Below are 25,083 nucleotides of genomic sequence, written 5' to 3' on the forward strand. Positions count from 1 at the left end.
AGACCCTGAGCAGAACAACAACTGAGCAGAGAGGCTGCCCTGGGTGAGACAGGAGCAGTGCCCCTTGAAGCGGGGGACGCCCCGCTGGCGCTGCCTCTCGCATCCACCGGCGGCACGTTCCTTCTCTTCCTTGCTGCCCGGCGCTTTGCCGTCTCCCAGGGCTCACCAAGTCAAATGTCCCCAGATCGAGTGCAACTCCAGCTTGACCAACACTCACTCCGTCTGTCCCCGCACCAGCTGGCTTAGCGCTCCCCAGCACTGCTGGCTGTCCGTGCCTTCTGTTGCTCCAGTCAGCACGGCTCTGTTCTTTGCTTTTTGAGTTCCAGAGCGTTTGCTACGGTTATGGAGTGTTCCCCTTGTCTCTCTTCTTGTCTTCCATGTTGCCCGTTGGCGCCTCGGTGGAGTTTCAGTGACGCAAATGCAGACTGCTCTGCGTTGACCAAGTGTGACGCCAAAAGAAGAGGTAGGCACCAAAACAGGCTGCTGGGGAGTGCTGTGCATGACTCGGGGTTCCTAGAGTGCCCACTATTCCTTCTTACCCCATGTTGTTCAGCACCAGATGTGAAGGTTTCTTCTTTCCTTCCAGGACTGGAGACTGCACCACCAGATGCCGTTGTCATTCCTGACCTCCCTGGGTTGTGGCGTTGGACGTGCCCTGATCCTTGGAAAGGGGTAAGAGATCTGTATTTCTTTATCAGAAGGTGATCTCTACTTACCTTGTCTTGTGTCCATCAGGTGGCAGTGGAGTGTTGTGACCCTCTGGAGCGGTGCAAGGACTCTACTGAGGCTCTTGGTGGACACAGCAAGAACCCACAGCCAGAGACGGACGCCAAGATCTGCTCCTTCCTCTCTCTGGCAAGCCCTGTTGTCTCCTGAGGTCGTTCCCACGCTTGCAGAGGTCCTAAGGGCTTGGTGTCGGTTGTCCCTTGTGCTCACCTTGCTGTCACCGGGTGTTCTTTCTTTGCCCATCGTAGGGGTCCCCAGTTCTGATGGGATCTCAGCACCTTCTGCTGCTCTGAGAGAACACCGGTTTGTTCTCTTATTTTCAGGTTCACTATCATTTCTTCATGTTATGCTGTGTTTCTCTTAGTTTCCTTTCTTTTCCAGGCTGCCAACTGAGGCCTCGTTGGAGTTTGAGTGACCCAAATGCAGACTGCTACGCGTTGACCAAGGGTGATGCCAAAAGAAGAGGTAGGCTCCAAAACAGGCTTCTGGTGAGGGCTGTGTATAATTTGGAGTTTTCCGGGATGCCCACTACTCCTCCCTGCCCCATTTTGTTCACTTCCATGTGTGAAGGTTTCTTTTTTCTTTCTAGGATTGGGGACGTCAGCACCAGATGCCGTTGCACTTCCTGACCTCCCCGGGTTGCAGCGTTGGAAGTGCCTGGACCCTTGGAAAGGCTTAAGTGATTCCTTCATCACTGCCAGAATGTAGTTTGTGTTCATCAGGTGATGGTGGAGAACTGCGGCCTTTTCGTCAGTGCAAAGAGTCTACTGAGGCTGTAGGTGGAGAGAACAGGAACGCAGAGCCATGGGTGGATGCCAAGATCCACTCCTTCCTCTGTCTGGCAAGCTCTGTTGATCCCTGAGGTCATTCCCATGCTTGCAGAGGTCCTATGCGCTTGGTGTCGGTTGTTCCTTGCGCTCACTTGGCTTTCACTGGGTGTTGTTGCCTTGTAACCTTTTTCCCACCCTCTGTTTCCAAGCAGGAGCTCCCCTTGGCCTCCATGTCTCGCTCTGGCCAGGCAGATGTGGTGTGCCAACGGTACACAGAGTCCAGACCCTGAGCAGAACAACAACTGAGCAGAGAGGCTGCCCTGGGTGAGACAGGAGCAGTGCCCCTTGAAGCGGGGGACGCCCCGCTGGCGCTGCCTCTCGCATCCACCGGCGGCACGTTCCTTCTCTCTCTTGCTGCCCGGCGCTTTGCCGTCTCCCAGGGCTCACCAAGTCCAAATGTCCCCAGATCGAGTGCAACTCCAGCTTGACCAACACTCACTCCGTCTGTCCCCGCACCAGCTGGCTTAGCGCTCCCCAGCACTGCTGGCTGTCCGTGCCTTCTGTTGCTCCCAGTCAGCACGGCTCTGTTCTTTGCTTTTTGAGTTCCAGAGCGTTTGCTACGGTTATGGAGTGTTCCCCTTGTCTCTCTTCTTGTCTTCCATGTTGCCCGTTGGCGCCTCGGTGGAGTTTCAGTGACGCAAATGCAGACTGCTCTGCGTTGACCAAGTGTGACGCCAAAAGAAGAGGTAGGCACCAAAACAGGCTGCTGGGGAGTGCTGTGCATGACTCGGGGTTCCTAGAGTGCCCACTATTCCTTCTTACCCCATGTTGTTCAGCACCAGATGTGAAGGTTTCTTCTTTCCTTCCAGGACTGGAGACTGCACCACCAGATGCCGTTGTCATTCCTGACCTCCCTGGGTTGTGGCGTTGGACGTGCCCTGATCCTTGGAAAGGGGTAAGAGATCTGTATTTCTTTATCAGAAGGTGATCTCTACTTACCTTGTCTTGTGTCCATCAGGTGGCAGTGGAGTGTTGTGACCCTCTGGAGCGGTGCAAGGACTCTACTGAGGCTCTGTGGGACACAGCAAGAACCCACAGCCAGAGACGGACGCCAAGATCTGCTCCTTCCTCTCTCTGGCAAGCCCTGTTGTCTCCTGAGGTCGTTCCCACGCTTGCAGAGGTCCTAAGGGCTTGGTGTCGGTTGTCCCTTGTGCTCACCTTGCTGTCACCGGGTGTTCTTTCTTTGCCCATCGTAGGGGTCCCCAGTTCTGATGGGATCTCAGCACTTCTGCTGCTCTGAGAGAACACCGGTTTGTTCTCTTATTTTCAGGTTCACTATCATTTCTTCATGTTATGCTGTGTTTCTCTTAGTTTCCTTTCTTTTCCAGGCTGCCAACTGAGGCCTCGTTGGAGTTTGAGTGACCCAAATGCAGACTGCTACGCGTTGACCAAGGGTGATGCCAAAAGAAGAGGTAGGCTCCAAAACAGGCTTCTGGTGAGGGCTGTGTATAATTTGGAGTTTTCCGGGATGCCCACTACTCCTCCCTGCCCCATTTTGTTCACTTCCATGTGTGAAGGTTTTCTTTTTCCTTCTAGGATTGGGGACGTCAGCACCAGATGCCGTTGCACTTCCTGACCTCCCGGGTTGCAGCGTTGGAAGTGCCTGGACCCTTGGAAAGGCTTAAGTGATTCCTTCATCACTGCCAGAATGTAGTTTGTGTTCATCAGGTGATGGTGGAGAACTGCGGCCTTTTCGTCAGTGCAAAGAGTCTACTGAGGCTGTAGGTGGAGAGAACAGGAACGCAGAGCCATGGGTGGATGCCAAGATCCACTCCTTCCTCTGTCTGGCAAGCTCTGTTGATCCCTGAGGTCATTCCCATGCTTGCAGAGGTCCTATGCGCTTGGTGTCGGTTGTTCCTTGCGCTCACTTGGCTTTCACTGGGTGTTGTTGCCTTGTAACCTTTTTCCCACCCTCTGTTTCCAAGCAGGAGCTCCCCTTGGCCTCCATGTCTCGCTCTGGCCAGGCAGATGTGGTGTGCCAACGGTACACAGAGTCCAGACCCTGAGCAGAACAACAACTGAGCAGAGAGGCTGCCCTGGGTGAGACAGGAGCAGTGCCCTTGAAGCGGGGGACGCCCCGCTGGCGCTGCCTCTCGCATCCACCGGCGGCACGTTCCTTCTCTCTCCTTGCTGCCCGGCGCTTTGCCGTCTCCCAGGGCTCACCAAGTCCAAATGTCCCCAGATCGAGTGCAACTCCAGCTTGACCAACACTCACTCCGTCTGTCCCCGCACCAGCTGGCTTAGCGCTCCCCAGCACTGCTGGCTGTCCGTGCCTTCTGTTGCTCCCAGTCAGCACGGCTCTGTTCTTTGCTTTTTGAGTTCCAGAGCGTTTGCTACGGTTATGGAGTGTTCCCCTTGTCTCTCTTCTTGTCTTCCATGTTGCCCGTTGGCGCCTCGGTGGAGTTTCAGTGACGCAAATGCAGACTGCTCTGCGTTGACCAAGTGTGACGCCAAAAGAAGAGGTAGGCACCAAAACAGGCTGCTGGGGAGTGCTGTGCATGACTCGGGGTTCCTAGAGTGCCCACTATTCCTTCTTACCCCATGTTGTTCAGCACCAGATGTGAAGGTTTCTTCTTTCCTTCCAGGACTGGAGACTGCACCACCAGATGCCGTTGTCATTCCTGACCTCCCTGGGTTGTGGCGTTGGACGTGCCCTGATCCTTGGAAAGGGGTAAGAGATCTGTATTTCTTTATCAGAAGGTGATCTCTACTTACCTTGTCTTGTGTCCATCAGGTGGCAGTGGAGTGTTGTGACCCTCTGGAGCGGTGCAAGGACTCTACTGAGGCTCTTGGTGGACACAGCAAGAACCCACAGCCAGAGACGGACGCCAAGATCTGCTCCTTCCTCTCTCTGGCAAGCCCTGTTGTCTCCTGAGGTCGTTCCCACGCTTGCAGAGGTCCTAAGGGCTTGGTGTCGGTTGTCCCTTGTGCTCACCTTGCTGTCACCGGGTGTTCTTTCTTTGCCCATCGTAGGGGTCCCCAGTTCTGATGGGATCTCAGCACCTTCTGCTGCTCTGAGAGAACACCGGTTTGTTCTCTTATTTTCAGGTTCACTATCATTTCTTCATGTTATGCTGTGTTTCTCTTAGTTTCCTTTCTTTTCCAGGCTGCCAACTGAGGCCTCGTTGGAGTTTGAGTGACCCAAATGCAGACTGCTACGCGTTGACCAAGGGTGATGCCAAAAGAAGAGGTAGGCTCCAAAACAGGCTTCTGGTGAGGGCTGTGTATAATTTGGAGTTTTCGGGATGCCCACTACTCCTCCCTGCCCCATTTTGTTCACTTCCATGTGTGAAGGTTTCTTTTTTCCTTCTAGGATTGGGGACGTCAGCACCAGATGCCGTTGCACTTCCTGACCTCCCCGGGTTGCAGCGTTGGAAGTGCCTGGACCCTTGGAAAGGCTTAAGTGATTCCTTCATCACTGCCAGAATGTAGTTTGTGTTCATCAGGTGATGGTGGAGAACTGCGGCCTTTTCGTCAGTGCAAAGAGTCTACTGAGGCTGTAGGTGGAGAGAACAGGAACGCAGAGCCATGGGTGGATGCCAAGATCCACTCCTTCCTCTGTCTGGCAAGCTCTGTTGATCCCTGAGGTCATTCCCATGCTTGCAGAGGTCCTATGCGCTTGGTGTCGGTTGTTCCTTGCGCTCACTTGGCTTTCACTGGGTGTTGTTGCCTTGTAACCTTTTCCCACCCTCTGTTTCCAAGCAGGAGCTCCCCTTGGCCTCCATGTCTCGCTCTGGCCAGGCAGATGTGGTGTGCCAACGGTACACAGAGTCCAGACCCTGAGCAGAACAACAACTGAGCAGAGAGGCTGCCCTGGGTGAGACAGGAGCAGTGCCCCTTGAAGCGGGGGACGCCCCGCTGGCGCTGCCTCTCGCATCCACCGGCGGCACGTTCCTTCTCTCTCCTTGCTGCCCGGCGCTTTGCCGTCTCCCAGGGCTCACCAAGTCCAAATGTCCCCAGATCGAGTGCAACTCCAGCTTGACCAACACTCACTCCGTCTGTCCCCGCACCAGCTGGCTTAGCGCTCCCAGCACTGCTGGCTGTCCGTGCCTTCTGTTGCTCCCAGTCAGCACGGCTCTGTTCTTTGCTTTTTGAGTTCCAGAGCGTTTGCTACGGTTATGGAGTGTTCCCCTTGTCTCTCTTCTTGTCTTCCATGTTGCCCGTTGGCGCCTCGGTGGAGTTTCAGTGACCCAAATGCAGACTGATCTGCATTGACCAAGTGTGACGCCAAAAGAAGAGGTAGGTACCAAAACAGGCGGCTGGGGAGTGCTGTGCATGACTTGGGGTACTTAGAATGACTTGTGTTCCTTCCTAACCCGTGTTTTTCAGTACTACTACTGAGGGTTTTAAGTTTGATTCTAGGATTGGTGACTCTGCCATCAGATGGCATTGGCTGTTCTTCCCTCCCTCATTTGCAGTGTTGGATGTGACCTCAACATTGGATAAGGGGAAGTGATTCCTTCATCCTTACCAGGAGGTAATCTCTACTTGGCTTATGTGTGGAACAGGTTGCGGTGAAGAAGTGCAGTTGTCCGGGGCTCTGCAAGGACTCTACTGAAGCTCTTGGTGGATAAAGCAGGAACCCACAGCCAGAGATGGATGCCAAGATCTGCTCCTTCCTCTCTCTGGCAAGCCCTGTTGTCTCCTGAGGTCGTTCCCAGAGGTCCTAAGGGCTTGGTGTTGGTAGTCCCTTGTGCTCACCTTGCTGTCACCGGGTGTTCTTTCTTTGCCCATCGTAGGGGTCCCCAGTTCTGATGGGATCTCAGCACCTTTTGCTGCTCTGAGAGAATACCGTTTGTTCTCTTATTTTCAGATTCAGTATGCTTTCCAGCTCTTATGAGATGTTTGCCTTAGTTCCATTATTTCTCTTTTTTTTTTCCCCAGGCTGCCAATTGATCCCTCGTCCGTCTGCAATAAACCAAATGCTGTCTAGTAAGATTTGACCAAATGAGATGGAAAATGAAGTAGTAGGCTCCAAAACAGGCTTGCAGTGAGTGTTTCGTATGACTTGGGGTTTCTAGCATGTCCTCTGTTTTTTTCTCTACCCCATGTAGTTCAGTACCTGATATGAAGGTTTCTTCTTTCCTTCTAGTATTGGAGACTTATTCATCACATGGTGATGCCTTCCTGACCTCCTTGATTGCAGTGTTGGATGTGCCCTGATCCTTGGAAAGGGGTAAGTGATTTCTTTGTCCTTACTAGAAGGTAATTTCTACTTACCTTTTCTTGTGTTCAATAGGTGGCAGTGGAGAGTTGTGACCCTCCTGAAGAGTGCAAGGACTCTACTGAGGGTCTTGGTGGACACAGCAGGAACCCACACCCATAGATGGACACCAAGATCTATTCCTTTCTTTGTCTGGCAAGCTCTGTTTTTCCCCTGAGGTCGTTCCCATGCTTGCAGAGGTCCTATGGACTTGATGGTTTCCCTTGTGCTCACTGGGCTTTCCAAGCTTGTTCCCTTACTTGACACCACCTTTCCCACCCTCCGTGTCCAAGCAGGAGCTCCCCTGGCCTCCGTGTCTCGCTCTGGCCAGGCAGGTGTGGTGTGCCAATGGATCGAAGCCTTCAGAATTCCCCCAAAAGAAATGGGGAGAGAAGCTGCCCTCGGTGAGACAGGAGCAGTGCCCCTTGAAGCGGGGGACGCCCTGCTGGCGCTGCCTCTCGCATCCACCGTTAGCACATTCCTCTTCTGTCCTTGCTGCCTGGTGCTTTGCCATCTCCCAGGGCTCACCAAGTCCAAATGTCCCCAGATCGAGTGCAACTCCAGCTTGACCAACACTCACTCCGTCTGTCCCCGCACCAGCTGGCTTAGGGCTCCCCAGCACTGCTGGATGTCAGTGCCTTCTGTTGCTCCCTGTCAACATGGTGTTCCTTCTTTTTAGGTTCAGTAATGTGTCTTCTTGTTATGCAGTGTTACTCTTCTCTGTTTTATGTTTCATGTTGCCAGTCTATGCCTCTTCGGAGATACAGTGAGTGACATGTAAACTGATGTTCTTTGACAAAGTGTGACGGAAAATGAAGATGTAGAGTCCAATACAGCTATTGTGTGAGTGTCCTGTATGACTTGGGTTTCTGGTATTACATCTGTTTCATCCTAACCCATCTTGTTCAGTACCACATGTCCATGTTTCTTCTTTTCTTGTAGGATTGGAGACTGCACTACCGGATTCGATTGGGCTTACAAGTCTTCCTGTGTTTGTGCATTGGTTGTGCACTGATGCTTGGAAAGGGATAAGTGATTACTCTGTGTGCCCTTTGGCCAAATTCCAAATATTCCCTGATGTAGTCCAAGTCCAGCTTTTCCCACGCTCACCACGTTTGTCCTTACACTAAATTGGTTAGGGCTCCGAAGTAGTGATGGGTTGTCAGTGTCTTGGGTTGCTGACATCAAACTTCCGATTGGTTTTCCTTCATGGCTGAACAGCATTTCTTGCCATCATACAGAGTTTGTCTTTTTGTTTTCATGAATTTCACGCATTCAATACTAACTGAATGTTAATGTTTGATAAGCCTGCAGTAGCAGATTTGTGGAATAGAAGTAGTGGTTTTGGGGAGTAGTGTCTGAGGCCTTGATGGATTGTTACATGATATTTTTCCAGGCGGTTATGTGTATATTACATTTCTTTCAGATTTACTGTCCTAGTCGAAGCGGGAAGGACCATTTTGACTATTTGTCAATGTCCACCTGGCAATCTGAATTTAGGAGCTGCTTTCGCGATCGCATTGCTGCAGGGCAAAGAAGGCCTCAAAACTTCAGCGGACCTCTACCCCAAGAGAGCTCTGAAACTTATGTTAAGAAAAGAAATTGCTTAATATTTTTTCTGTCTTCTATAGTTTTAACTGTTGCTTTAGCTTGGCCAGAAAATAGGCATGTAAAGCTAATTGAAAATCTTGCTGAAGGTTTTAGTGTTTCAGATTGTTGGGTTTGTATGGCTCCCCTGAGAAGTATAGCAAGTATGCCAATTACGCAGCAGTTGCACTTAATTGGACAATACTGGATTATGTAACAAATCAGAGGGAAAATGATGGTGGAAACAGTAAATGTGTGGATGAAAATTAGAGTAAGGTGGATCGTTGAGTTGATTTTGTCATTATTACTAATACCTGGTCCATTTTTATAGACGGGAATGATGACAGTGCAAACCGTATAAACTTTGGATTCAGGAACCTGTCAGGTGTAGGGTGTTGTTGGGAATATGGCAATTTTGGATGCTTACGAGATATAATGAGACCTCTCAATGGCAGCAAGTCAGGTACCATGATCCTAGGGCCACTAGCAATACAGTGTGGTTTGGAGATAAAGATATATTTGCTGTAGCGGGCATGGGGACTGCATCAGTGAAGCATAGGCAAAAACACTGTCAGCTCCCCTTTGGGTATTGGTGGATGTGCGGAAATAGATACGCATGTAAAATTCTCCCATTGAATTGGATTGGGACATGCACAGCAGGTTATCTGATGCCTCACACAAGTATCTACACTCACATAGAGTCACCACAAGGATTTTTAAGAGCCATGCGGCTATACACTAAGAGAGGGAATAATCCACCAGTTGAAAGGACTATGGAATTCCCTAGTTTTGTTTGATGGGTACTTTCAGCTGTTGGAGTCATTGAACTGGAGCAAGCAGTTGTGAATGTATCAGTCACTATGGAAAGAATTGAGAACCTAAGTTTAGAAGCCATCCAGGGTCTTCAGACAGAGATCTCACGCTGTAGTAAATCAGTCTTGCAGAATAGAATGGCCCTCGACCTTCTTAGCGCAAAGGCATGAGGGGTCTGTGTGATTATTAACCATAGTCACTGCGCTTACACGGACCGAAATGTACATGTAGAGAGTGATTTATAGGCAATTTGGAGAGGCGTTTAAGAGCTACACCAAGTCTCCTTACATGACCCTTCTGTTGGAATCGTGGATATGTGGAATAAGCTTTGTAACCGTCTGCCTAACTTTGTGTGGCTAAAGTGACCAGTTGTAGTTGTACTGACGATCCTCGTTGTGATAACCTGCTTAGGCGTGAGGTGTCTTTCTGTTGCTATTGAACAATGCTAGATGAGCGCTCCACCTAGAAGAGGTACTGTGTGAAATGTCAGGTAGAAACGGGGAAATAGTTCTGGAACACATTACTTGACAGTTGGGCACTGAAAGCAAAAGCCTTTGCATAACATATAGAAAAGGGTGGATTGTATCAAGGTAAGTATAAATCTGGGTCTCATAGCATGTGCCAACTTGGGAAGGAACACAGAAAGTGGTGGAACGTGAGGTCTGTGAGTACAAGGAAGATAAGGGCGCAGAGCTGATGACACAATGGAAGGTCCATTGAAGGTCAGCAGAGTTGCTCTTTGTAACTGAATATGTAGTCCCATGAACATAAGGAGGCAGAGCTGCCATTGCTGAGCATAAGGAAGCGAAGTTGCCATTGCGACACAATGCAAGCCCGCCCTTCTGAAGTTGGAAGCTCTCAGCAATATATGCTGATCACCTTCATCCAATGATGACCAGGGAGCTGCCCCGCTTCTTTAGGACCATGACAATAGGGTGGGGCAATGTGTTAATAATGTCTTAGAATTTCACCCATCTTTCTTGCAATGTAATTAATGTTTGTATGTTATGTTTTAAAATATGTAACCATTGTTATCCTGGCTGTGTGAGTTAGGAGGAGATTTCTCTTTGCGCCTTGTGTTGTAATAAAAATGCCTGCTGAGTGATGTGTGAGTCAATGTTACAATTTTGGTATGAACACAGGACTTATACCCGGCATTCTGGTATTGAGCATTTGTGAATGAAGAAAGCTTTTATAGAGGGTGATTTAGGAAGACGCCTGGATGAAGTTGAAGGCTGCCGGATTGACCATCACGATGCTCAAAGAATGGTATGGAGTAGAAGCCTGGAAATCTTATGTATCTGTCTCAGAGAGCATAGGGACCTGGAGGGACACGGAGGTCTGTCTGTGTTTATCATCTTGTGTGTTACTGCTGAGCGTGTAGTATCTCTGGAACTAGCATGGAGTCTGAATTGTGTCATCTTTGAAGTTGTTACAGTGGAAATATCCCCCGTGCTTTCTGGAATTGCTAATATAGACTTCCTGCCTTAATGCTAACAGAAGTGTGCTGTTCAGTTTCTATCCAACCATTTTTGATTCGCCTTAGTGCCCCGGAATTGAAATTTGGTGACAGGCGGGTGGATGTTTGTGAGTACCCACACAGAGTTGCATTTATTTTCTTTTGGTTGTCTTACAGATGTCCAGCTGTTGTAGAATGTCAAAGAGTTTTTATTAGCTTCTGGCGTCTCAGGTCATTTCTACCTGTATGCATTTAGGGGAACAATGGTCATCAGGATGGATGTTGCAAGACATTTGCTGCTGGCCCCCATAGCCTTGTCAGGGAAACGGCCGCTTAGGTTAAAAGCGGGACAAGTCCAATTCCACAGAGTTGTTTACATGGCAATGCGTTGAGCAGCAGCATTCTTGTTTCCTAGACCATGGCAAGGTGCTTTTTCCCTTAGCACCTTTTGTACCTATTGTTTTAGAAGTTTATTGCTTTAGTTGTCTTGACTGTTGATGGAGTTTTAGCAGATAAGATGACTGGCTAGATCAAGTCAAGTGTCTTCCATCTCAACCAAGGTCAAGGAGTACACAGTGAGAAAGACATACAACGTTCTTTAAAAGACCACTGTGGACCACCAAGAGATACCATGGATGTGCAAAAGAGCTGAGCGTTGGGGCAGGGGGAAAATAAAAAGGTAATCCTTTGGGGGACTTGTAATAAAGCAACATTTTCTTAGCTACATAACACTGATGTGAGCAGCTTGTTTATTATGTTTGTGCCTTTCTTGTACATGGGCTAGGTGGGAATATTCCCTTTGCATATGGCGTGTGGACAGTCCTAAATAAACATGTGTGCTTTATCAGTACTCTGTGGTTATAGTTTAATTCTGGACAACACAGCTTCTCCTGTAATGGGATATTTCTGTTTTGTTTTTTTTTTTTCTTCTCTACTCTGTTCCTTGATGATGTTTCTTATTCCTTATTTGGAGATGCTCTACTGCTGGTGTAACAGCAGTGGTGCCAGTGCTGCGAGGAAATGTTAGGAAAATGAGGCTGGTCATATGTCTGTGAAGCATAGAGTCATAGAATCATAGAATGGTCTGGGTTGAAAAGAAGCACAACGATCATGTAGTTTCAAGGGCTGTGCTACAGGCAGGGCCATCAATCACTAGAACAGGCTGCACAGAGTCACACACAGTCTGGCCTTGAATGGCTGCAGGGATGGAGCATCCACAACCTCCTGGCAACCTGTTTCAGTGCTTCACCACCCTCTGCATGCAAAATTTCCTTGTAATATCTAACCTAAACCTCCCCATTTCAGTTCAAAAGCATTCTCATTTGTTCTATCACTATGCACCCTTCAAAACAGCTGTTCCCCCTCCTGTTCAAGTACACCTCCCTTCAAGTACTGAAAGGCCACAGTGAGGTCTCACATCAGAGCTTTCTTGTCCGCAAGCTAATCAAGGCCCATTCTGTTAGCCTTTCCTTATAGGAGAGATGGTCAGAGTTCTGATCATCTTAGTTGTTCTCTTCTCTACCCACTTCAAGAGGTCCTCGTCCTTCCTGTAGTAGGGGCTGCCAGACTGGACGCCGTATTTCAGATGGGGCCTTGCAAGAGCTGAGTAGAAGGGTACAATCACCTCTCGCTGTCTGTTGGCCAGCTGTTTTTTAATGCAGTCCAGGATGCAGTCGGTCTTTTAGGCTGCGAGCGTGTATTGCTGCTTCCGTCCAGCTTGTCATTCGCCAGCCTCACTAGTCCTTCTCTACAGGGCTGCTGTCAAGGAGATTTGTCCTGTTTGTCTAAATATCTGGGGATTGCCCCGACGCACATGCAACGCCCTGCATTTGGCCTTATTGAACCTCATTAGGTTCACGTGGGCCCGCTTCTCCACGTCCCATTCTCAGGTCCCATCTCTAGTTCTTAATTTTCTAATTCTTATTCTTTCTCTCATTGTTTTTGTAATTGTTTTTTTTTTTAAATCCATTCCAGTTCTCTTTCCAGTTCAAATTCTTTTTCTTATTGTAATTAATTTTCTAATTCTTTTGTAATTTTTTCTAGTTAATTTTCTAATTCTGACGCTTTTCATTTTTCTAATTCTTTTTCTTATTTATTTTCCTTTTTCTTTTCCCCTTTCTTTTTCTTTTTTTAGTTCTTTTCCTAATGTTTTTTCTTTTTTCCTTTTCCAGTTGTTTTTCCTTTTCCCATTCTTTTTTCCTTTCCTTTTTCTAACTGATTTTCTAAATGTGTTTCTTATTCTCTCATTCTAATTCTTTTACTTCTTCTAATTTGAGTTCTGTTTCATTCTCTATTTCTTTTTTCCTTTTTTTCCTTTTTTTTTCTAATTCTGTTTCCCTTTTCCATTTTCCCCTTCTATTTCTGCTTCTGCTTCTTTTTCTTTTTTTTTTTTTGCTTTCTAGTTCTCATTGTTCTGATTTTATATTTTTTCTAGTTCTAATCTCTTCCCATATCTAATTCTTTTTCCTTGCTCTTTTTCTTTGCCCTTTTTCTAATTCTTTCTTTTCTTTCTTCTTTCTATTTTTTTTTTGTAATTATTTTCTAATTCTTTCTATTCCAATTCTTTGTCTAATTCCTTTTCTAATTCCTTTTTTCTAGACTTTTTCCTTTTCCTTCTTCTCCTTTTTCTAAATCTTTCCCAGCGTATCAATTTCACCGCTCAGGTTGGGGTTATCTGCAAAGTTGCTCAGGGTGCACTCGATGCCATCATCTGTGTCACTGATGATGATGTTGAAGAGCACCGGTTGCAAGATCAACCTCTAAGGCACACCACTTGTGACCAGCCTCCACCCTGATGCAGAACCATTGATCATTGCCCTTTGGCTGCATTCAGCCAACCCGTTTCTCATTCATCGACCAGTCCATCCTTCAAATCTACACCTCTGCAATTTAGAGAGCAGGATGTAGTGCCTGACCAAGTCATAGGTTTTGCAGAAGTGCAGGTATATGACATACACTGCTGTTCCTGTATCCAGCCATGCCATCACTACATAATATGAGGCCACAAGATTAGTCAGGCAAGATCTGTTCTCGGTAAAGCCGTGCTGGCTGTTTGATGATGTCGTGTTGCGGAAAAAATGTACAAATGAGGTATGTCCAGCAAGAGTTCTGTCATTAGTAGCAGTCAGATGTTAGAGGAGGAGTAAGAGGACCCGAGTCAGACTTCCTATCACACGTGTGACTTGCGTGCATGTGCACTGCCAGGGTCTACCTGTTGTTTTTTCTCAGGGTTTGGGCAGTGATTTTGGAGTTACCATACGGACGGAAAATATCTTGTTGACTTATTCCAATCTGTTTAATGTCCTTCTTCAGTATTTCTGCAGAGGCCATGAGAGAGTGTTTGAGTTCATGATGGACTTTGACCTGCTCAGTGGTACCCCATGGAAGTGTTCATCTCTTCTTTTTTAATCTCTGTACAGTGCTCTTGTTTTTGTTTTTTGGGTTTTTTGTTTGTTTGTTTATTATGTATGCATTTATTTCCTGCTGCATGTCAAGTTTTTCTTTATCTCGATTCCTTTCTGCTCTCCTTTGATACTGTCATGTCGCTTTTTTGTTTGTTGTTGTTTTCTTTTCTTTTCTTGCCTCCATTTCCATTCCGCAGCCTGTAAGAGTTTGCTTTGTCATCCAAATTTTGGTTTACCATTCTTTGCCCTGGGTAAAATGTTGCACAATCAAATTTTAGAGGTTCTGTTGGCAGAGGGTGTTATGTCCGCTGTAGTGTGAATAAAAGAAAACATATTTTGGTTCACAAGGCATGTGAACAAGGCATGTCTGGTGCTGAAAACAAAGTGCAATGGTCTAAGATGATGAAAATCATAGTAATGACAGACAGAAAGCATAGTAACAATTTTGCGTCAAACAAGAATAAGGCCAAGCCCAGGATCTGTGGCTATGGAAACAAAAGAGAAGATGTTTACCTTTGGAAGGTCATAGGTTGGCAGGGATCTTGAGGAAAATGCGCTCCTCTGCACGTTTGACCCTTAAATGTGGTTCGGGAGGGGGTGGGTCTTGGCTCCGCCCCTTCCTGTCATTGGGTCAGATTGATTGCACCTGAGCTGCTTTGTGTTGGCCCCGCCTTCCAGGAGGTGTTCGATTAGTGTTTTGGGCTGTGAATGAGTATGTGCACCACACGGGCCCTATTGGCTTGGGGCCTATTGTGCCAGATTATGCATGTTGGCTGTTAGAAGCCTTTTTGATCATGTGGAACTCTGTGTGGAGTCCTAAAGTACACTAAGGGAGCTTTGTGGGGCAGTACTCTGACACAGAGCATCACACGTATTGAGAGTAAGAGTGTTTTTAGATGCAGTCAGCGACGGGAAGTCTTTTTTGATGAACCTGATAGCTTTTTATGATAACATCATGTGCTGGAGAGCTCATGGTGAAGCAGTGCATGTGGTTATATTGATTTCAGTGAAGGACTCGTCACTGTATTGCACAGCATGTGTGCAGGTAACCTACAGAATTGTGGTCCAGATGATTGGATAGCGAGGTGGATCACGAAGCTGCTGAAGGAAGAAGCCGGAGAGATCTGGTGCATGAGACAGAGTCTAGTTGGCACCTTGTGTCTAGCAGTGTCCCTTGGGGATAGATAGTGGGACTGGTGCTATTTACTATATTCATTAATGACTTGGATGAGGGAATAGAGCAAGGTCAGGAACACTGATGACAGAAAATTGCAAGGAGTGCCTGACAAGCCAGGAAGGCTTGCTGACATATAGGGTGATCTAGACCCTCAGGAGAGTTGAGTGGGATGGAATTTCGTGAAGTACACTATGGGCAGTAGTAGAGCATTGCATGTGGGAAGAACATATGTATCGTTATAGGTTGGGGAGCTCCCCATTGGAGCGCAGTATGGGTGAAAGGGACTTGGGCTTCGTGGAGGACGACGAGGAGGAACATGAGCCAGTACTGTGCGCTCGTTGGCCTAGAAGGCTAATGGCATTCTGTGGTGTATTAGAAGGGGGATGATTTGTAGGTTCAGAGTATTCTCCTCTCAGTGTAGTTTTTAGATTCAAGGAGACTGTGGTTTGATGTTATTCATGTATATAAATACAGGTAGGCTGGGTGTGAGTAGAATTGAGGAAGGCTGTTGTCAGTGACATTCGGTGATATGAGCAGCAGTAATGGGTGCTGGATTGACAGAGCAGGTTCTGCTTAAAATTGAGATCCATCTTCTTTATCGTGAGCATGAGAGAACACAGGTACAGGCTGTAAAGAGAGGTTGTAGGGTGTTCTTCTCTGCAGACATTAATAGCCCATTTGGATTTGTTCCTCTGTGACCCGCTGTAGGTGTTCCCACTCCGGCTCAGGCATTGGACTAGATGTTCTGCGAAGGTGCTTTCCAATCCCTGATGTTTTGTGGTTTTGTGTTAGAGTATGTATAGAATTGTATCATTATGGAATCACAAGGTTTGGATGGATCTACGAGAGTATGTAGTTCAGTTGTGCTGTCATCCGCATTACTACCATGTGGTACTAAGCCATATCTTGTAGTATGTCATCTAGCTGTCTATTGAACGCTACCTTGGACGGAGAGTTCAGCAGCTCCTCTGGCAGGCCATTCCTGTGCATGACTGCCTGTGAGAGAATACATTTTACTCATGTGTAATGAAATCTCACGTGGTGAAATTTGTGGCTGTTTCTTGTATTACTGTTTGTTTCCTGGTAGAAGAGGCCAAAGCCCTCCTCATCACAACCTAACTTCAGGGAGCTGTGGAGTGTGGTGCAGTGTCTCCTGAGTGTCCTCTTCTCAAAAGTAAACAATCAGTGTGGGAATACAGGAACATCTATTCAGAGCAGCAGCTGTGGAGGCAATGTAAACAGTATGCGAGGCAACGACGTGTAGAAGAAGACAGAAAAGAAGAGGAATGGCTCATGGCTGTGCCTGGACAAGTGCCCACATACACGGTTCAGGAGCATTTGTAGAATACAAATGTGTTGATATGTACAGATGCAGGGGAAAGTTGTAAGAGTGCATGAGGAAAACTGAAAAAGGAAACTTGTGAGTGTATGTAAGTTATGTGAGAAATTGTAATAAATTATTTGAATCGTTGATGTCTGAGTCTGTGCATCAGATGCTGCATTTTGCAGCTCCCTTAGTTGCTCCTAAAATCTGTGCTACAGATCCCTCACCAGTATTGTTGCCCTTCTGTGGACATGTTCAAGGCCTCAGTGTCAAGGTGAGGTGCCAAGAAGCGAACACTGCAGCTGAGGTGTCGCCTCAGCAGCGCTTGGGGTATGTTTATCACAGAATCGTAGAATCACCAAGGTTGGAAAAGACCCACAGGATCACCCAGTCCAATCATCCACTCATCACCAATAGTTCTCATTAAACCATGTCCCTCAACACAACGTCCCAATGTTAGTTGAATACCTCCAGAGTTGGTGACTCCACCACCTCTCTGGGCAGCCCATTCCAGTGACTGACCACCCTTTCAGAGAAGTAGTATTTGCTAACGTCCAGCCTGAACCTTCCCTGGCACAGGTTGTCCCCGCTCCTGATCACCACACTTTTTCTCATGCAGGCCACAATGGCATTGGCCCTCTTTGCCTCCCAGCACACTGTCGGCTCACATTCAGGCGAGCACCAGGCATCACCTGCAGGTCCATTTTGTCTTTTGCAGTTATGTAGCCAATCTGATCAAAGCGTTATAGAGCTGTATGGGTGATTGCGGCCAAAGTGCAGGACCGGCACTGGCCTTGTTGAATGTCATCCCATTCTCTTCAGCCCAGCAATGCAGCTTATCTAGATCTGTCTGAAGGGCCTCCTTACTGTCAGGCAGATCTGTACTAGCTCTGAAGTTGGTGTTATCTGTACACTTAGGGTATAATCAGTCTCCTCATGTAGGTCCCTCAGTAAAGATATTAAACAAGATGGGCCTCAGTACCAGCCCCTGGGGGACAGCAGTTGTAATGGGTTGCCAGCTGGAGTTAACTCCATTAAGTACTATCTGCGAGGCACGGTTGTGTAGCATGTTCCTTACTCCAAGAAGAGTACGCCTGTGCAGGCCACGAGCAGCCTGTTTCTGCAGGAGCATATTGTAGGAGACCTTGTCAAAGGCTTTGCTGAAGTCTAGGTAGACTACATGCAGAATTATTGCATCTTAAAATCCTGGATTGTTCATGCTTGAAAGGGATTTGATACATCATCGAGTTTCAACAGCTATCCTGTGGGTGGGGTCCCAGCTAGTAGATCTTGTGGGTTTGTTTGAGGTTGTGACTATTTTCTTAAGGTTTGCAGTGCTTGACCTGGGATGTCTCTAGGGTACCATGTCTGCTAGCGAGGCTGCCCAAAGTGGCCAGTGGGTGTGGCAGAAGGTTTGGGTATTTTAGAGTTAAGGGAGGGTTGTGGTAGCAATATTCAGCATAGTGTGTGGGCTTTATGTGCCATGGACTATAATGAGCAGGTCTGCGAGTGTTTTTGCAGTCTGGCAGCCAATGCTTGCTGAACCTGGTGTTGTTGTTATGTCTGTAGAGAGTACTGAGTGTTTATGGCAGTGTTTGGGATATCCTAGAGTATAATGCCAGTATTTTAGATCTTTGAAGGCAGTGGACATGTGTAGGAGTTTTGTTTTGTGCTTGGAATACACCACAGAGCTTGGCATTGGTGTTGTTCACAGTGGCAAGTTGTGGTGGGGTTGACCGACAGTTTTTCCATCGTGTCTTTTGAAAGTCCTGGCACGGTCCCCTGCCCCTGTTTGGCATTGGCTGTCAATCGTCCTTGTGGGTCCTCAGTCCTTTGCTGCCCTCCAGCCGTGCAGCCACCTCCCCTCTGCTGTCCCTCTGCCTCCACCACCCCGCTGCCGTCTTCGCAGTGTTGCTGTCGGCCATTCTTGCCGTTGCACCCGTAGCTGTTGCTGCAGCTCCCCTCGCTTCCACCCCCCCCGGCAGTCGACGACCCCCCCCCCCGTCGCCGTCAGTGCTTCACCCCGCTGTCGGTCCTCTGCCTGCTGTTGTCTCAGTGTTTGGCCCCTTTAAACCGTATCGCCGAGGTCCCGTATGGCGATCGTCTCAGTACGCTGGCCCCGCCCCCGGCCGCCCTTTCGCCCCGCCTTCCGTTTGTGACGTCATTGGCCCCGCCCCTCCACCCGCATTCAAAAGCCGTGTTTCAGCCGAGGGAGGTCAGTCTGTCGGCAGCTCCCGTCGGCTGCGGATGGTGCGGAGCCCTCCTCCGGTGTCAGGTAGGGTTGCTTTGGATTCCCCTTTTTTCGCTTCGTTGCCGGGGCGGTCCCTGCCGGGGCGGTCCCTGCCGGGGCGGTCCCTGCCGGGGTTGCCCCGCGGGACTTTGCTGGAGCAGCTCACCTGGGAGCGGCTGCTATAGCGCTCAGGTGAGTTTCTTAATAGCCTCAGAATATGAGTCTTTAGTAGCTGTTGTGATGTTTCTCCTAATTTGTGTATTATGTTGTGTTGTGGAGTCTTGATGCACTGGGCTTTTTGCACGCTGGTGTGGTTTTTGGTGCTTGCACTTCTCACTTTGTACTGTTTGATTGATTGATTGATTGCTGCTATTTTACTCTGACTGTTTTTCCTATTTTCTTTCTTTCCAGGGTATCTTGTTCTCTGTGGCAGCATGGCATTCTTCAGTTTGTCAGGTGAAGCGGGAGTGCTGTCTGTTGGTTTGTAGTTTCAGCAGGTGCGTTTGCAAACTGGAGTTTGTGAGGTAGGTGTTGCCAGAGGTTTGTGATGTGCTCGTTTCCTTTGCAAGAGGGGGGGCAATTGTTTTAAGTAGACATTAAGGCTGTTGTTTGAGTTGATATAGATCAGCAACATGTCTTGATTGTTGTCTGCATCCCTGCAGTGAGTTGAGTAGTCAGCAGCTTTTTTGGGCTTGGAAGTAGGGATGTTGTTTCAGATTGGAGCTGTACAGGGCGTATTTGTGGAAGAGGGGCAAGCTTATATGTGCTGGGTTCAGTTCTTAACATTTTCTGTGTTGGACAGACCGTCATTCAGAAGTGTGGCATTCCTGGGTGGGTTAAGAAGCACACTGTGAAGTTTACAGTTCTTCAGGTATGTGGGAAGAAACAGAAGGTTCTTGTCCTTGAGAGGCTGAAGTGCTTACTTTGAGTTGAAGGTGGTCATCCTAATAGCTAAGTGCATTGTCTGTACTTGAGTTTTTTCCTGTTGGCTACTGTGGCCTTGTTAAGCATTTCCTGGAATTGTTGTGTTTTGGGGTTGTTACAGGTTTTGCTCTCTTTCTGTTTGGTTTTCTTCCTGAATTTTTGTTCCTGTTCCCTTTACCTTTGTATTGGCTTTCTGTGGCAGTTTTGGTTGCCTTTTTATTAGCGTTTGTTTTTAGTTTTGTTTGGGTCTTTTTTTTTTTTTTTTTTTTTTTGGTTTTGTCGTCTTTGCTTTTGTGTTTCAGTTCTAGTATCATTCACCTTTGCTTTTGTATTCTGTGGGTGTTTCTGTTTTCTCCTTTGTGTTAGCTCTGGATTTCCTTGTGTGTTGTCCTTTACCTTTTGGTTCAGTTTTTCCTGGGTGTTTTCTTTGCCTCTGTTGGATTTTGTTACTCTTTGGCGGTGTTCTGAGTTTGTTTTAGCACTGTGTGAGTGTTTTTTCTTATGTTTTGGTTGTCTTTGCTTCTGCTGCATGTTTGGTTTGCCTTTGCATTTGGTTTTGGTTTTCTTTATTTGGCCTCTTTTTCCCTGGGTTTTGCGTTCAGTTTGGTTTCATGCTGTACTGTGCATTGTGATTGTTTTCGCATTTGTTTTGGGTTCCCTTTGGTGTTCTACTCTGTGTCACCTGTACTTCTCTGTTGGGTTTCTGTTGTGCTTTGTTAGTTTTTTTTTGTTTGTTTTTTGGGGGTGCTTTGGTTTTTGCCTTCTGCAGGTGTTTTGCTGGTTTTTGATTTTTGTGGGTCCTTTCTTTGTGTCTTTCCCCTTTTAGTTACCCTTTTAGTATTTGTTGGATTACTTCTAGATTTTGTTCTCCGGTGTGTTTGTGGTTTGTTCCCCCCCCCCCCCGCCGCCCCCACTTTTTTCTGCGCTGTTTGTGATTTGTTTCCTCTCAGTGTTAGTTGCTTCCATTTGTTTTGTCATGCTGTTTGTGTTGTGTTTATATTTTGTTCTGTTAAGTGTTTTGCTTTTGGCTTTGCCTTTGATTTAGTTTCTCCTTGGTGTGTTTTTTGTTTTTTTTTTTTTTTGCTTGTTTTAGTCATGACCTTCGTGTTTTTGTGGGCCTTGTTTTTGCTTTTGCGTTAAACTTTCTGTGGCTGCTTTCCTTGCTCTTTGGATGTATTTTTTTGCTTTCTTTGAGTGCTTCTTATTTTTGGGTTCCTTGTGCTTTTGCCTTTGCTTTTCCTGTGTGTTAGCTTCATTGTTGCACTGGCTTTTGTGTTTTTCTTCTTTGTGGGGCTTTTCTTTGGTTTTGTTTCAAGTTTTATTGGCGTTTTGTCTTGGTGTTGTGTTTGTGCCCGTGCAGTAACTTTACTTGGATGGGATTTTGTGGTTGGTGGGGGTTGTTTCTTTTTGCATTTGCTTTGTATGGCTGTTATAGTTGTTTCTTGCATGTGATGGTGGTGGTGTGTGTGTGATTGCTTGGGTTTTTTTTTTTACTGTGTCTTTTGTCCATTTTTACTTGTAGGCTTTTGTGGCTTCTTTTTGGTTTTTTAGCTATGGGTTTGCTTTATAGTGGCTTTTGTGTTTGTTTTAGCTTTTTGGGGAAGATTTGTTTTCAGAATTTCTTCTGTTTGGTCTAGGTGACCTCATTAATTTTGGCTCTTGGGTTTTTTTTTTTTCTGTTCTTGTTGGGTTTTTTGCCAGTTTTAGTGTTCTGTGGTTTTGCTTTTTTACTGGTTTTTTCTGTGTTTGGTAATTGCTTTTTGTTTGTGTTTGTTACGCCATGTTCTTAGCTTGGTTTTTTGATCTCCCATGGTGTTTTTTTGTCTTTGTTTTCTATTCTGTTTTGGTTTTCCTTTGCCTTGGTTTATTTATTTGTGTGAATTGTGTTGGTCTTTGCTGTTTCTGCACCTTGCTCTTTTCTTTCTGCTAGCAGTTTCTTTTGGCCTTGTCTTTGACTTTTTGCTCGCTTGTCTTTCTATTGCGTTTATCTTGTGTGTGTGTTGTTATGCAATTAGCTGTGTCTGTTTCTGTCTCTGTTTTCATGCAGGGCTTTGTCTTCTGTGGTTGTTGCCTTTGTTTTCTGTGTTACTGTTAGCAAACACAAACTAATTTGAAAAGCTGGGATCGGATGCGTTGGGGATGTGACTTTGACTTATATGTAATTGTTGTGAATGTCATTCTAATTGCTTTTCTTTACATTTAATTGTTGTTGATCTTGAAGGGTTATGCTATTTGTAATGCTAGGTGCTGTTCTGATTATTGAACCAAGTCTGCAGTGTAATCTTAAAGGTTCAGTAGATTTGGTTCTTATGAACAGCTGTATGCTTAGAAGGTGTTGTAGAATGAGTAGTGAAAATTTTACTTGAAATAATCATCACTTGAATTGTTGCATCTGTTTGTTGGACTTGGCTGTCTGTCTTGTCTTCTTTGGGGTTACCTTCAGCTTTTGTTGTTAGCATGTGTGGATTTGTAACGGTGTTTCTAGGTTTCTTGATGGACTCAGTAAGTTTTTTTACTAACACATGTGTAATCTGTTTATGTGTGGGTGTCAGTCCCAGTTGTTGAAACAGTTTCTGGATCTGTGGCTTTACTGCCTTTGCTATCAGTCTTCCTTCTTCCTCACGTTATTGTCTTTTTTTTTGGTCATGTTTTTCTTGCTGTGATTTGTGTAACAATATTTTTCTATTCTTTGAGTTGCTCATCTTCAATTGTTGTGTCGTGTAGTGTAGCTGTGGGCTTTTTTGGAGCATTGGCTGTTTGGTCTTTGTGCGTGTGTGTGGTGATGCTACTTGTCTTTGTTATTGTGCATGAACTTCTTGCTGTTGTGTGACTTGTTGCTTGTTTTGATTATGCCGTAGCATCTTGTCTTAGCTTGTGTGTTTTTTTCTTGTGTTGTCATAGGTCTTCAGTCCTGTTTGTGCTTTGAATCCATGTTAATAGGTGTTGGTTTTGGACAGTAGCTGCATTTCAGTTGTTTCATCTGTACTCTTAACACTTGGTTGTATCACTTCCATTTATATAGTGAAGTGTGGAGCTTTTGTAGTGTGTAGTTGCCATTTTCTTCCAGAGAGCATGGTCAATAAACGTGCTAAAGCCTTTGTGTTGCTTGTGGTGTTGTGTCATCGAATCATAGAATCACAGAGCTGGAAGGGGTCTGCAAGATCCTTTACTTCACCCGTCTTTCCATTTCTGTTGCTACCACAGGCTGCTAACCCATTTCTCCTATCTCCTCATGCCGATGCTCTCTCAAACAGTGCCAGGGACAGTGACTCCAGCACTTAGCTCGGCAGGGCATTGCAGCCCTTGACCCGGCTTTGACAGGAGTTTTTTCCTTCTGTGTATTTTAAATGCACTCTGGTAGGATTTGTGGTATTTCCTCAGGTCTTGTTCATTGCTTGTGTGAAGAGGCCAAACAGCTTCTGCTCACAACATCTGTGCAGTCTGTTGTGGAGTGCAATGAAGTTCTTTGTTGGAGTCCTGTTCTCAGGACTGAATTACCGTATGTCTTTCAGATGCTTCTCATAAGGCTTGTACTTCTGACCCATCACAAGTTTTGTTGCTGTCATTAGGAGGTGTTCAAGGTCACACGTGTTTGTTGCAGTGGGTGGCCTGAGACTGAACAGAGCAGTACAGGTGCAGTCTCACCAGTGGTGAGCACAGCAAGTTATTACCTCCCTGCTCCTGATGGCCCCAGTGTTTGCCATGCTCGCCAGGATGCCTTTGGCCCCTTTTGCCACCTGGGCCCATTCTTAGCTCTTGTTCAGCTGAGCATTAACTCATACCCCTAGTAGCCTTTCCTTTTCACAGATGTTAAGTGCGGCTTCAAGTGCCATGTAGAGTCATGTTGACTGTATTTTGTAATTTCAGCTCTGGGATTGGATGCTGACATGTTCTGCTTTTTTTTGAGTAATAATCCTAGACGAGTGCTGATTTTTGGCCAGGGTGGTCATTGCACTGACTTCAGCACGGGTATTGGATTTTGGCTTTCCAAATTGGAGTATAGCTTGGCCTCGCTTACGGGGTTGGGTTAGCTTTGCTTTGTTTGTTTCTAGCGCAGGGCTAACCCAACCCCGTAACCGACGCACGGCCGTCGGATGGAGGCCTTTTGCGCTCCTTCCCGGCCACTCTGAGACTCGTGCCCATTTGTGGCGGGTCTGAGTGTTGCGCTGATTTCAGCGCGGGTATTGGATTTTGGCTTTCCAAATTGGAGTTTAGCTTGGCCTCGCTTACAGGGTTGGGTTAGCTTTGCTTTGTTTGTTTCTAGCGCAGGGCTAACCCAACCCCGTAACCGACGCACGGCCGTCGGATGAGGCCTTTTGCGCTCCTTCCCGGCCACTCTGAGACTCGTGCCCATTTGTGGCGGGTCTGACTGTTGCGCTGATTTCAGCGCGGGTATTGGATTTTGGCTTTCCAAATTGGAGTATAGCTTGGCCTTGCTTACGGGGTTGGGTTAGCTTTGCTTTGTTTGTTTCTAGCGCAGGGCTAACCCAACCCCGTAACCGACGCACGGCCGTCGGATGGAGGCCTTTTGCGCTCCTTCCCGGCCACTCTGAGACTCGTGCCCATTTGTGGCGGGTCTGACTGTTGCGCTGATTTCAGCGCGGGTATTGGATTTTGGCTTTCCAAATTGGAGTATAGCTTGGCCTTGCTTACGGGGTTGGGTTAGCTTTGCTTTGTTTGTTTCTAGCGCAGGGCTAACCCAACCCCGTAACCGACGCACGGCCGTCGGATGGAGGCCTTTTGCGCTCCTTGCCGGCCACTCTGAGACTCGTGCCCATTTGTGGCCGGTCTGTCTGTTGCGCTGATTTCAGTGCGAGTATTGGATTTTGGCTTTCCAAATTGGAGTATAGCTTGGCCTCGCTTATGGGGTTGGGTTAGCTTTGCTTTGTTTGTTTCTAGCGCAGGGCTAACCCAACCCCGTAACCGATGCACGGCCGTTGGATGGAGGCCTTTTGCGCTCCTTCCCGGCCACTCTGAGACTCGTGCCGATTTTTGGCCGGTCTGTCTGTTGCGCTGATTTCAGCGCGGGTATTGGATTTTGGCTTTCCAAATTGGAGTATAGCTTGGCCTTGCTTACGGGGTTGGGTTAGCTTTGCTTTGTTTGTTTCTAGCGCAGGGCTAACCCAACCCCGTAACCGACGCACGGCCGTCGGATGGAGGCCTTTTGCGCTCCTTCCCGGCCACTCTGAGACTCGTGCCGATTTTTGGCCGGTCTGTCTGTTGCGCTGATTTCAGCGCGGGTATTGGATTTTGGCTTTCCAAAGTTGAAGTTTGCTTGTAGATAAGGGCTTGTGATATATTGTTACTTTGGCATTTATTTTTTTCTCTTTGTGTTTCAGGTTTGGAGTGGAGTTCCTTCCTGTGCTGGCTGAGGTCTGTGCTTTCCTGGATTTTAGTTGTGTGTTC

The 25,083-nt window shown here is 47.0% G+C and overlaps 3 long non-coding RNA genes across 3 annotated transcripts in view; all 3 read left to right on the forward strand.

Moving 5' to 3' along the window:
- The first annotated feature begins 316 nt into the window (after positions 1-316).
- Positions 317-1,813, forward strand: LOC121113495. Its single transcript, XR_005863052.1, has 3 exons — positions 317-463; positions 587-1,191; positions 1,316-1,813. It is a non-coding gene; the product is annotated as an uncharacterized LOC121113495 (long non-coding RNA).
- A 1,911-nt stretch (positions 1,814-3,724) lies between these two features.
- Positions 3,725-5,219, forward strand: LOC121113496. The gene is made up of 3 exons (XR_005863055.1): positions 3,725-4,018; positions 4,142-4,746; positions 4,870-5,219. It is a non-coding gene; the product is annotated as an uncharacterized LOC121113496 (long non-coding RNA).
- Positions 5,220-18,741: 13,522 nt separating this feature from the next.
- Positions 18,742-25,083, forward strand: part of LOC121106560 — a 6,380-nt gene continuing 38 nt past the window's right edge. Inside the window, exons 1-3 of the long non-coding RNA XR_005839086.2 lie at positions 18,742-18,798; positions 19,165-19,250; positions 25,017-25,083. The exon at positions 25,017-25,083 is cut by the window's right edge and continues 38 nt beyond it. This is a non-coding gene — a long non-coding RNA (uncharacterized LOC121106560). The remainder of the gene's footprint in view (positions 18,799-19,164; positions 19,251-25,016) is intronic.

This window comes from Gallus gallus, chromosome 11, assembly GCF_016699485.2.
Source record: "Gallus gallus isolate bGalGal1 chromosome 11, bGalGal1.mat.broiler.GRCg7b, whole genome shotgun sequence".
NCBI classification, from domain to species: Eukaryota; Metazoa; Chordata; class Aves; order Galliformes; family Phasianidae; genus Gallus; species Gallus gallus.